Below are 10981 nucleotides of genomic sequence, written 5' to 3' on the forward strand. Positions count from 1 at the left end.
TTCTCCTGAGAATTTTTTTTTACACTGCTGGTGTGTAAAAATCTCCTTTTCTTTTACTGCTGTAAAAACCCTTTTTACATTCACTGCTATGAAAAACATTTTACATATACTGCTGTAAAATAAATTTACATATGCAGTAAAATTTTACATTAGATTCACAAAATGAAATCCTTACTCACACCATACGATTTTCATGCTTCCTCCTAGTTTCCTCTATTCGCACTGTTGTGCATTCATATCCTTTTACATTGCATACATAAAAATGAATTTCATATTCACTGGTGTGCTCCCCTGTTTTCTTTCACTGCCTCACGCTCTCATTTTTACAATAGTCAACTGCAAAAAAATTACACATAAAAACTATCTACTGCTCCCCTGTTCTTTCGCTGCCGCGAGCTTGCTTCACACTGGTCTTCACTCTATTTCATTAACGCTTTTTCTCTCTTGCACTGCTGTGCACACTTTAGTTTCTCTCTGTTCTCTTTTTGCTGCAGCGAGCTCTCATTTCACAATGGTTAACAACTCAAGTTTTTTTTTGCTGCCGCACATCCCATGTCCAAAATAAACATGAGAAAAAAAACATTACAGCCCACTGTTCCATTTTTTTTACGCACTGTATTATGTGTGCTTTTTCATTGTAATTCATATGTTAAAAATGGTCAACGCACACAAAAACAAAAAACATAAAAAATACATTTTATGCCCATGCTTCCGTGTAATTAGAATTTAAGGTTCTACCAACCATTTACAAACCAGGGTTAAATTCCATTTAATTCCCTTTGCAGACATGACCGGCAGTCAGACTCAAACGTTTGATTTACTCCACGCAATGCATTTAATTGTTGGCTCGTATGCAGGTTTGAAGCAATCGACCGCGGAGAACATTGAAGTGAATCGGACGGTGGAAAAAGATTTCGGGAGGCTCCTTTGTGCTGAACATTAGCGTCCGAAAAGTCAGTTCTGCTGACGTATGTAGAGGACCACGTGGCTGCATTACATTGTATCGGAGACGAGCGTACGGAAACTGCCTCACAGCAAAAGGCGGTCCAAAATGCATCAGTCAGTTTGCTGGTTTCGATGAGCGGTTTCGGGGTTGTACGTGCTTGCTGAGTCGGCTGCCATCGCTGTCCATGTTGCGTCCACGGTGCCTGCAGTTGGAATTAATATTCCAAACATTTCTTCTGATCGCTTTCGACTATTTTCATTATGGCAGGGACAATTTTCGTTCTAAGCATGGATGGACTGGATGATGTTATTCGTGTTTTCTTCCAGAAATCTTGAGGTCTTTGACATCAACCATGGTTGGCAAAACCCACGTAATTGGAAAACCTCTGTTTCAAAATTTTAGTAAAATCCCTTTCGGCCATTTCCATAATGGAAGCGATAGGTTTCATTCTGAGTGTGGATGGAATGAATGATGTTATTATCATTTTCCTCCAGAAATCTTCAGGTGTGGTCTTTGACGTCATCGATGGTTCGGTCAGGTAATTGGTAAACCCTTATCTCAAAATTTTAGGAAAAAAAGGGTCTACAGTCTTGTTAAGAAAGGGAATATTTGGTTTAAATTCAACCCTACATAAAACGTATTTCTCGACTTTTGTTTAGATATAAATGCATGCAGTCATACATCCTTTTGGGCTTATCTTCACAGGAGTGGATGAGGGTCCTTCCCTACCTGGAAATTTTGCAGGTATAACTGGAAAACCCTATTGTGGTTAATCATATGTTTAGTTTTTACACAATAATTTATTTTTATTGTTTTGAGGTTTCTGTGATTTGTATTTTGTGTAGAGTTTTTTTTGGGAGTTATCGTATCCACAATTGTTTGTATCAATTTTTCGAGCTATCTATTGTGGCTCATCATCAAGATAGATCAATACTTCTATTTATTTATTCCAATGAGATCTGTCCTACGCACTTATTGATCTATCCTAATGATGAGCCATAGTGGATAACTCGAAACTTCTATTCAAACAATTATGGATGCGATAACTAAAAGAAAATTCTACACAAATGTAAATTCAATGTTTTCTTATGGTTGCATGTTAGATCGTTGGTAGCTTCAACTCCTTTTATGTGGTTGTTTCCGCATAGAAAAATCAGGTTCTTGAATTCAGTTAACTATACCTCTTGAGCTCCGAGTCAGGGTTTAATGATTCTTTAGTGGGAGAGCTCATTTTTGTAAATTGAAACAAAACCTAACTTGTTCAAAGGAAGGGTATAATATTCAGCTGGATTGTCGGCGAATTTGGTCATGGCCAAAACACTCAACATCTATGGCATTTATTTCATTTTTGGATGCACTTCCATTTCATAAAAGCTTCTCTTTTATTATCTCTATGTTCAAGATTTTAATTGGTTTCCAGGAAAGTTTGTTCATGGTATAATGGATTGTTTTCAAAGGGAAACACAATGGTTATCTTTTCATTTTACAGTGCCTGAATTTGTTATTCAATAGACCCCAACTTATGAATGGATACATATTTGGGTAATTCTGGTTTTTCACCGTCCAAGCTTAGTGGCATGCTTTTTCTTCTTCTTAGTTTCAACTTTCCTTTGAGCTTGGGTTTGGCGAAAATATAGACTGACTTTTTGGTTAGCCGCGACACAAGTTAGTTGCTCTGGAGTTAATGGTTATCTGTTTTTCATACTCTTATTCTTTTATACTCTTTTGGACATTAATCTAATTTTGCTTTATTTCTCTCAGAAAGAAGCTTTCTTACCTCAGCAAGGCCTCTTCAGTTTCAAGTCTTTCGTAGATTGTTGGATATCAAAATTTTAAGTGATTAGTTACTCATGCAATGAATATGACTATAGGGCAATCTGGTGGCCCAGAAAAATTTAGCCATCTATATTTGGAAAAAATGAAAAATTGTGGGAGAGATGTCCTGAACCAATAAACATCTTTCCATGGGATAGACTCTGGAAACTTATTTTTCACCACATATTCAGGCTCACATTTGAGGTGGGAAAATGGCTATTCATTCCTATCCTATTTGTCTCATCTCTAAGTGAGATTCTTTACTGTGGATGGAAAAATAAGGAACTGCATATACTTATTGGCATGTTAGTTGGCATTTATCTTACAATATTTTTGAAGGAAACCGTAGTCGAATGATCAGACAATCTTCAGGTGATCTCATTAAACAAGTATGTTACTCGCTACTATGTGACTTTATTATATATAGTGGGAGTTTCTCTTTTCATTTTATTTAATTTTTGTTTTCAGTTTTAGTTTATTGATATCAGGTCATGGATGATAGGAAGGAGGTTTTTCATGGCATCTTATTATATTAGGGGCTGTTTTTTAATTGATCAAGTTTCCTAGGCATTACTGTAGATATTGGGGACGTATATTTCTTCCACACTTCGTGAATGGTGCATTGTCCCGATCAACCCCATAGAGCCTTGATCAGGCCCATCCTACCTGATACTTATGCACATATCTTGAGCATAACTGACAGCAGCCGACAAGATTCACAGAAAATGATATGGGTTCACAACCTCCACTGCAATAGAGCCATGACAAAAACACTAAAAACATTCAGTCCTTACAGCGTATCCTCATACTTTGCGAGGGAAGTGATATGCTCCTTGAGTCACTTTCTCCTTCTGATATCAATCACAAGCTGACCAACCTCTGAACAAGAGTCCATTGGGTCATACCCTATCAAATCCCAGTGATGAAATATAGCCTGAGGAAAATCTTACCCGCCAGTGGCAAGCCGAAGAGAATCTGCCGATTTAAAAGACTTTATAACTGGAAAATGGGCTTTAATGTTATATAGTCGAGTCCCAAGTGTCTGCAGATCCTCAAACACATGGCCTTTCCTTTTATTCAACACATTGTAAATTCCACCCATAGCCTGCTCAGGTGCCTGAATCTCAACCAAATATACAAGCTCGAGAAGCCTCGACTTGGCAGTAAACTGAGAAGCATAAAATACCCTTTTTGTTGTAGGAATGAGCTAACCACCTACTCTATGTATGGAATCTGAATGTAATAATACATCACACATCTTAAAGAAAATCCCATGCATGTTCTTCTATGAAAGTGCTCCTTCCTTGGATTCCCATTGGAATGTAGCCACCATGGAATCCTTAATCTCATTCAAGTACTGGACTCCCTTGCACATGTCGATCACCATGTTGGGTCTTGTTGCGTCAGCCCAAAGAACCATATCTTCTTCATCAACTATTTGTCCCACCCAAATTCCTCAAAGAGGATTTTCCCTCAGGCCTTGACATCACCCTTTGGGAAAATGTGCCCCTCGTCAGTTTACTGTACAAGACCTAATTACAAAGGCCTTGCTTTGACATAAAACATATTGTGTTTATTTGCAGATTTTCTCATGAAAACATGGTATGATTTCTCAGAAAAGCCTCTTTTAATGAAACAATGGGATCACACACGACAATCTATGCTACCCCCATGAAATCCTTATGCAAGTCCTTCAACCATATCTCGATGTGAAGCTCTCCAACTCCCATAATTCCTCAATTGTGCTGAAAACCATGGGATCTGACTTAGCCAACTTCTTAAGGCCTTCAACGAGATTTCGGAGGTCAGAGGCAACCTTACAGTACACTGCAACTCTATAAACTGGGGAGTCAGATAACTTCAGAACTCTGATGGGATGTGCCTCTGCTTTGTCCTCATTTGTGACAGGAGAATTCTTCGTGATAAACTGATCTAGCCCAAGTATACTAACGATGTTTCACAAGGAATATCGTAAATTGTTTCATGCTTCTTCTGATGGATTTAACTTGAGAGTTTTCCTAATTACTTTAAAACCCCAACCAAGATCTACTCCTTTGTAAGAAATTAAAACTAATGCACAGCGGAACTTACTTTCCATCTTCAAAGGCTCCTGGTCTTGACTTGAGTTATTGGCTCTTGAATCCTTCCAAGAACTTGCAATCCTTTTCTCTGGCTATCCTAAATGACAGAGTATCCAGTCTTCAATGGAGCAGACAATCTTTCTGAGATGATTGCAAGCCTTGGAGACTCAGCCCTTTTATAGCAGTGCAAAACCCCAATCCTAGGGCAGCTAAAATTTAGCTGAAACAAGTCTGTCAAGAAATCTGAAATTTCAGATTTTGAAATCAATCAATCAATCAATCAATCAATCAATCAGATTCTGATTTCCTTATTCAGCTCAAATTTATTATTGCTATTTATTTTAATCAACTATAATCGGTCCATTAACAATTATAATTGATTAACATTATTCTACATGTATTTGTATCCAAATCCTTATTTTAAATACGTTTAATGCCATGACTTAATTAATCACATTATTTGGCATATAAATGTAATCTTGCTGACAGTATTTGACATTATAATCACAATGCACGTATGTCCAACTTAATATTTGTAATTAGACGTCTCTAAATCCAACAATCTCCCACATGGACAAGTGCAACCTTTTGATTATATATCCTTAACTTTATTGCATGCAACTTTTCTGTCTTTACTTGTCGTATTTCTTAAACAATTCCGTCCATCAATTATGCTAACAAAGGACTTAAGCGGCATTTGTCACATTTATTCGCAACTAAACTGACATAAATCACGCTGCCAACATAACTGAATGACATGAATCTGATTTGGACATATAGTTTAGAAATTACACGCAAGTGTGATTAGACGTGCCTATTTCTAATTGAGTCACCTTTACTTTACTGTATGAGGCCAAAAATTTAAACTTTAAAGAAAGAAATAATGAAACTGAAACTGAATGCAACTTGTATATATCATCAAAAATTGTTTACAATTGCATTACATAGAACATCAAAAACAGAACTTAAAACATATTCAGACTCCCACATTTTTCTAATTATCCTAAACAGATATCACACCCATACAAGCAACATGTTGGTGAAACTTCTTGGGTGGTAATCCTTTAGTAAGAGGATCCGCAATCATGGAGTCTGTACCTATGTGTTTTATACATAATTCATTATTCTGCACTCTCTCTTTTACAACCAAAAACTTAATGTCAATGTACTTCGACTTTGACGAACTTCGGTTGTTGGTTGCGTATAACACTGCTGAATTGTTGTCACATAATAATTTGAGTGGTTTCTGAATAGAATCCACAATTTTCAGACTTGTGACGAAGTTCTTCAGCCATACGCCATGATTAGATGCTTCAAAACATGCAACAAATTCAGCTGCCATAGTGGAGGAGGCTACCAATGACTATTTAGCGCTCTTCCATGACACAGCACCACCTGCCATCATAAAGATGTATCCTGATGTTGACTTCATGCTGTCGACACATCCTCCAAAATCAGAATCGGTTTATCCAATGACCTCGAGTTGTTCCGATCTCCGATACGTGAGCATATAGTCCCTTGTTCTCTTTAGGTATCTCAACACTCGCTTGGCTGCCTTCCAGTGTTCCATACCTGGGTTACTTAAATATCTCCCTAGCATTCCAGTAATGAACGCAATATCCGGACGCGTGCATACTTGTGCATACATGATGCTACCCACGGCTGAGGCATAGGGAATATCTTTCATGAGGTTTTTATCTAAGTCAGTTTGGGGACATTGTTTCAGACTAAACTTATCTCCTTTTGATATAGGGGTATCTCCTGGTTTGCTGTTTTGCATGCCAAATCTTGTTAGAATCTTATCGATATAGTTCCTCTGGGATAACCTCAGAATACCTTGAGATCTATCTCTAAGTATTTCAATCCCTAGAACAAATGATGCATCACCAAGATCGTTCATTTCAAAGTTCTTAAATAAAAAATTCTTAGTTTGATGCAACATGTTCTTATCGTTACTGGCAAGCAATATGTCATCTACATATAAAACCAAGAAAATAAATTTACTCCCACAGAACTTAAGGTATATACATTCATCTACTATGTTAGACTAAAAACCAAATGAGCTAATAACTTGGTGAAACTTATAATACCATTGCCGAGATGCTTGTTTTAGCCCATAGATAGATTTCTTAAGTCTGCAAACCATAGACCCTGCATCACCTGATACAAAGTTTTCTGGCTGCTTCATATAGATCGTTTCATCAATGTCACCATTGAGAAACGCCGTCTTTACATCCATCTGATGAAGTTCTAAATCATAATGTGCTACAAGCGCCAATATAATCCTTAAAGAGTCTTTCGATGAAACTGGAGAGAAAGTCTCTTTATAATCAATGCCTTCTTTCTGTGTGAAACCTTTCGTAACAAGACGTGCCTTGTATTTTTCAACATTGCCTTTAGAATCCCGCTTAGTCTTAAATATCCATTTGCAACCAACGGGTTTCTTGTCTTTAGGCAACGGAACGATATCCCAAACGTCATTGTCATACATAGATTTCATCTCTTCATTCATGGCATTAATCCACATTTGAGAGTTAGAGCTTTCCACAGCTTGTTTGATATTAACAGGATCATTTTCAAACATGCCAATGTCAAACTCATGTTCTTGAAGATATGCATAATCCTTTGATTGTGTAGATCTTTTCTCTCTAGTAGATCTCCTAATTGGCACAGGCTCTAGATTTTCTTGAGGTTCATTTACAACTTGATCTTCAACAGGAGGAAGAACATCATTACCAACTTCTGAATCTCCCACAGGCCCTAGGCCATCAACATTTGTCATGTCAATGTGAGGGTTTGGGTTGGGTTCAGGTCCATTTGTGTTCTCTATTCCATGTTGAGTTTCTAACTGAGTTGTTTGGGATGATGAAGTTTGCACATTGTCAAAAGATGTATTTCTAAACGCAATCGGAATTTGAACAAAACTAGGACTTTGGTCCATAGTCTCATTCGCATTCGTCTCTTCTTCTTCAAAAATACTATCTTTTGTCATATCTCCCCCCACAAACTCATTATCCTCAAAAAATTTTGCACTTCCTGACTCGAAAACTATATGTTCTGTTGGATTATAGAATTTGAACCCCCTAGATCGTTCAGAATAGCCTATAAAGTAAAAACTAACGGTTCTTTCGTCCAGTTTCTTTTTGCTTGGCTTATAAGGCCTAGCTTCACATGGACATCCCCAAACTCTCAAATGATTCAAGCTAGGCTTGCGCCCAACCCATAACTCGTAAGGGGTCTTGTTAGCTGCTTTAGTAGGCACTCTATTAAGTATGTATGCTGCAGTCTTTAAGGCTTCTCCCCACAAATTCTCAGGTAGAGTTGTACGAGCAATCATACTTCTCACCATGTCTTTAAGGGTGCGATTTCGTCGCTCAGCAACACCATTCATTGCAGGCGAACCTGGCAACGTATACTGAGGCACAATTCCGCATTCCTCTAAGTATTTTGCAAAGGGACCTTGACGCTGTTCTCCTGATCCATCATAACGACCGTAGTATTCACCACCACGATTAGAACGAATGGACTTTATACGTTTTTTAAGTTGTAACTCAACTTCCGTTTTGAACTTTATGAACACGTCTAATGCTTCCGCCTTTTCTTTTATTAAGTAAATATGACCATATCTTGAATAATCATCTATGAATGTGATAAAGTAATGGTCACCATTTCTTGTAGCCTTTGGAAAAGGACCACAGATATCCGTATGAATCAATTCTAAGACATCATTACACCTTTTTGCATCATACTTACGTTTATTAGTTTGTTTTCCCTTTATACAATTTACACAATCACTTAAGTTTGTAAAATCTAAAGGTTGGAGAATATCATTAGACACTAGACGTTCTATCCTTTTCATAGAGATATGTCCTAATCGCTTGTGCCATAATGTTGCAGATTTCTCGCAAGTTAATTTACGTTTTCTATTATCTATATGCAGTGCCTCTGAATGTGAAGTGTCTATATCTAAAAAATAAAGATTATCATAAGAAGACAGGATACCAGAAGCAAGAAGCTTAGAATCTTGACACAAACTGAAATTTCCATTACCAAATGAACATACATAACCATTTTTGTCCAAATAAGATATAGAAATTAGGTTCCTTCTGAAAGATGGAACCACTAAAGCATCAAAACTTAAATAAAATCCTGTCTTACATAACAATCTAAATTTTCCTATGCTTTCCACTTCTACTTTATTGCCATTTCCTACGTAAACGTAGCGCTCTGCCTCACTTGGCTTGCGATGGCTTAGGCAACCCTGCATCGACATACTGATGTTAGTCGTTGCACCTGAATCTATCCACTAAGTATATCTAGATACAGAACTTAAATTAACTTCAGAACAAACTAAAGCAAGAGACATACCTTTCTTTGCCAACCATGCATGATAGTTGGTGCAGAATTTCTTTGTATGTCCTGGCGCTTTGCAGAAAAAACAGTTCCTTTCTTCTGCTTTCGCAGAAGTATTTTCCTTCTTGCTTTTCTGCGCAGCATTGTTTGCAGCTACCTTGGTAGGTCCCTTTTCCTTGGCAGTAAACTTGCGCTTCTTGCCTTTACCCTTAGGATTAGATGTTACTACATGAGCACTTTCCCCCTTAGTCATTGTTATAGACATTTTTGTGCCTCGCAGCATGGAGCATGAAATGTCAATAATTACAGGGATCCTCAGTCCCTAAACATGTTGTTCTTACCCCTAAAAGAACAAGGTCATCAAACAACAGCACTTCCAATCAGTTCTCCACCTGAAAACACTTTAGAACAGGCTTATTTTGGATCATGTCAGCTGCTTAACTGAGCTTCTGCGCTGTATTGCAACTGTCCCACTCTGTACCTGCGCTGGAAGTCAAAAACAATGAAGGCTACCTGCGCTGGGCGAGATTGGCCAAGTGGCACAGTCATCCTGCAAGGTGTCAATTGCCCAGGAAGCTTCCAAACTGACACTTGGGTCATGAGATTCGCCCTGTGATGAGTAAGAGGTACTTGATCACCATGTGTAAGCAAGGATCTCCAAGTGGACACAGGAACTGAAGATTAACTGAAGATGGAGAGGACACTAGTCAGCTATATGCCAGCCTCCAGCTGACTCATCCTTTCCTCTTCCCTCCTATATATAGAGCTCTTCTATGAGGTCTTGGGGGGCTGGAATTTTGTATAAGCAAGGAGGTGCTGTTGGTATACTGCCAGGATTATTGGGTGATTGTTTTACTAGAGGTGAAGAAGAGAGTTCTTGCTGCCGAGGAGGTGCTGCTGGATTGGAGCCAACATCATTGGTTGTAACTTCCTCTGGAACCCTGTTACTTTCTATCAATAAAGTTTGCATGTTCTTCTATATACTTGTTTTACATAGATGCTTTTGTGTTTACATGTATATTTGATGCAACCTAATCCATGCTTCAATTATGATTGCTTGTATCTCGTAGTTTGCTCCCTTTTGTTGTGCAGATTCTGTGTGTAGCTGGATCGGCTTGGAGAGCAAAGAGCTGGGAACAGGATACAAAGCGAGGAGGACAAGGATCGACTAAGCGCAAGACACCAGGTTGGTTGACCCTCTTTCCATTCTCTCTGTGCTTTCATAAAGTGGAACATGAAAACTTTATCATTCAGTTGTTGCTAAAGACTGTCACCTTTAGAAAGGGTTAGTGTCATCCGCATCGGATACTTTTCCCCACAACAAACTGGCGACTCCGCTGGGGAGATCCTAGTATCTTGTTGTTGTAGAATTTTGCTATTCATTTCTTGAAGAAAGGAGTACCGAATCGAAAAGCTTTTGACTCTATCAAAAGCGAAGTAGAGGGTTTTGCTACTCTTGCTCCTTTGCTGAGCAAATTCAAGATTTAAAGAGCTAATCTACAGATGAATCTTTACTCTTAGTGATAGATCTTTATCCTCTTGATCATCCCTTAGCCTGTACTTAACCCATAGCATTTTATTTCAGTCAAAACAGTACATTTTTGAGCTTTTTATGACCCGGAATTCTTAGCAGACGTAACTCTCGTAAGTCAGTGCAGGCTGTCCACAGGCAGTCTGCATTACAGCGCAGGTGCTCCCTTCGGGAACTGCGCTGAGAGTCAAACTGGTGAACTAGTGCCTGCGCTGGTCCAGTTAGCCTTAGTCTAGCTCAGCTCTTCCTTTGTGT

General features: G+C 38.3%; 2 pseudogenes; one reads left to right on the forward strand and one right to left on the reverse strand.

Annotated features, from left to right (window-relative positions):
- The first annotated feature begins 1374 nt into the window (after positions 1-1374).
- On the forward strand, positions 1375-3404 carry LOC149250346 (uncharacterized; annotated as a pseudogene).
- A 147-nt stretch (positions 3405-3551) lies between these two features.
- On the reverse strand, positions 3552-4354 carry LOC149250347 (elongation factor 2 pseudogene; annotated as a pseudogene).
- Positions 4355-10981: the final 6627 nt, after the last annotated feature.

The sequence above is a fragment of the Pinus tabuliformis genome, chromosome 7, assembly GCF_031772625.1.
Source record: "Pinus tabuliformis cultivar Carrire ecotype Pingquan chromosome 7, CPIR1, whole genome shotgun sequence".
Classification (NCBI taxonomy): domain Eukaryota; kingdom Viridiplantae; phylum Streptophyta; class Pinopsida; order Pinales; family Pinaceae; genus Pinus; species Pinus tabuliformis.